This window comes from Mustela lutreola, chromosome 15, assembly GCF_030435805.1.
Source record: "Mustela lutreola isolate mMusLut2 chromosome 15, mMusLut2.pri, whole genome shotgun sequence".
Classification (NCBI taxonomy): Eukaryota; Metazoa; Chordata; class Mammalia; order Carnivora; family Mustelidae; genus Mustela; species Mustela lutreola.
Genome location: NC_081304.1, coordinates 69684966 through 69687779, shown reverse-complemented (window position 1 = coordinate 69687779; position 2814 = coordinate 69684966). Strand labels below are relative to the sequence as shown.

At 37.7% G+C, this 2814-nt stretch overlaps 1 pseudogene; it reads left to right on the top strand.

Annotated features, from left to right (window-relative positions):
- The first annotated feature begins 761 nt into the window (after positions 1–761).
- On the top strand, positions 762–878 carry LOC131817174 (U6 spliceosomal RNA; annotated as a pseudogene).
- Positions 879–2814: the final 1936 nt, after the last annotated feature.

Genomic DNA, 2814 nt, shown 5'->3' with positions numbered 1-2814 from the left:
ATCATTTACTGAAACAGACTATCTTTACCCATTACATATGTTGGCCCCTGTCAAATATTAGGTGACTGTATGAAAGGATTTATTTCTGGACTCTCAATTCTGTTCTACTTGTTTATTGGTCTGTTTTTATGCCAGTATACTTTATTGTTTTGAGCATGGGGACTTTGTAGTATAGTTTCAAATCAAGAAGTGTAATTTCACTTCTTCATTCTTTCTCAGAACTGCTTTGATTATTTGTTTGTCTCATATAAATTTTAGGATTCTTTACTTCTGTAAAAACACAATATTGGATTTTTTAAAAGATTATTTATTTATTTGAGAGAGATAGATGACAAGCAGGCAGAGAGGCAGGCAGAGAGAGAAGAAGTAGCAGCTTCCTGCTGAGCAGAGAGGCTGATGCAGGGCTCGATCCCAGGACCCTGGGATCATGACCTGAGCCGAAGGCAGCGGCTTAACCCACTGAGCCACCCAGGTGGCCCTAACATTGGATGTTTGATAGGAATTGAATTTACAGATGGTTTTCGGTAGTATGGACATTTTAACAATGTTAATTCTTACCATTCATAAATATGAGCTATCTTTCCATTTGTGTCTCCTTCAATTTCTTTATCAATGTCATGGATTATGGGGTACAGATCTTTCATCGTCTTAGTTAAATCTTATCCTAAGTATTTTATTAGTTTTGATGCTAGTGTGAATTAGATTGTTTTCTTTATTTTTTCAGACAGTTCATCATTAGAGTGTTAAAATGCTCCTGTCTTGTGCTTACTTTGGCAGCACATATACTAAAATTGGAATGATGCAGAGAAGATTAGCGTGATCACTGAGCAAGGATGACATGAAAAACTATTAAAAAAACGAAGCAAAACAAAGTTCTTGTCTTTTATATATTGATCTTGTATTTGGCAGCTTTACTAAATTTGTTTATTCAAAATTTTTATGAATTTTTTAGGATTCTTTTACATGTAAGTTCATGTTATCCAAAAAAAGAAAATTTTACTTCTTCCTTTTTTTTTTGGAGTCTTATTTCTTTGTGTTCCTTGTTTCTCTGGCTAGGATGTCCAGTACTCTGTCAAATGAGAGTAGTGAAAGTGGACACACCTGTCTTTTTTCTGATCTTTAAGGGGAAAACTTTCAAACTTTTTTGATTGAATATGAGATTAGCTCTGGGCTTGCAATATGTGTTTTTTCTTTAATGGATTTTTTAAATTATTTTTTTAAATTTTTTATAAATATATAATGTGCTTTTATCCCTAGGGGTACAGGTCTGTGAATCACCAGGTTTACACATTTCACAGCACTCACCATCACTCACCATAGCACCTGCCCTCCCCAATGTCCATACCCCCACCATCCTCTCCCAACACACCTCCCCCCAGCAACCCTCAGTCTGTTTTGTGAGATTCAGTCTTTTATGGTTTGTCTCCCTCCCAATCCCATCTTCTTTTATTTTTCTTTTCGTACGCCCGAAACCGCCTATGTTGCATCTCCACTTCATCATATCAGGGAGATCATATGATAGTTGTCTTTCTCAGATTGATTTATTTCGCCAAGCATAATACCCTCTAGTTCCATCCACGTCATCACAAATAGCAGGATTTCATTTCTTTTGATGGCTGAATAGTATCCCATTGTACATATATACCACATCTTATTTATTGATTGATGTGTTGACGGACATTTAGGTTCTTTCCATAGTTTAACTATTGTGGACATTGCTGCTATAAACATTTGGGTGCATGTGCCCCTTCAGAATGCCACGTTTGTATCTTTAGGGTATATACCCAGTACTACAATCACTGGGTCATAGGCTAGTTCTATTTTCAGCTTTTTGAGGCACCTCCACGCTGTTTTCCAAGCTGTTGCACCAGCTTGCATTCCCACGTACAGTGTAGGAGGGTTGCCCTTTCTCCACATCCTCGCCAGCATGTCATTGACTGACTTGTTCATTTTAGCCATTCTGAAAGGTGTGAGGTGGTATCTCATTCTGGTTTTGATTTGTATTTCCCTGATGCCGAGTGATGTGGAGCATTTTTTCATGTGTCTGTTGGCCATTTGGATGTATTCTTTACAGAAATGTCTGTTCATGTCCTCTGCCCATTTCTTCATTGGATTATTTGGTCTTAGGGTGTTGAGTTTGATAAGCTCTTTATAGATTTTGGATAGATACTGGCCCTTTATCTGGTATGTAATTTGCAAATATCTTCTCCCAGATAACTTCTGACAGTCATCTTTTGGCTTTGTTAACTGTTTCCTTTGCTGTGCAAAAGCTTTTTGATTTGATGAAATCCCAATAGTTCATTCTTGCCCTTGCTTCCCTTGCCTTTGGCGATGTTCCTAGGAAGAAGTTGCTGCTGCTGAGGTCAAAGAGGTTGCTACCTGATCTCTCCTCAAGGATTTTGATGGATTCCTTTCTCACATTATGCTTCTTCATCCATTTCCAGTCTATTTTCATGTATGGTGTAAGGAAATGGTCCAACTTCATTTTTCTGCATGTGGCTGTTCAATTTTCCCAACACCATTCGTTGAAGAGGCTGTCTCTTTTCCATAGGACATTCCTTCCTGCTTTGTTGAAGACTAGTTGACCATAGAGTTGAGGGTGTATTTCTGGGCTCTCTATTCTGTTCCATTGATCTATGTCTGTTTTGGGGACAGTTCCCTACTATCTTGATGATGACAACTTTGTAATAGAGCTTGAAGTCTGGAATTGTGATGCCAACAACTTTGGCTTTCTTTTTCAATATTCCTCTGGCTATTCGAGATATTTTCTGGTTCCATATATATTTTAGGATGATTTGTCCCATTTCTTTGAAA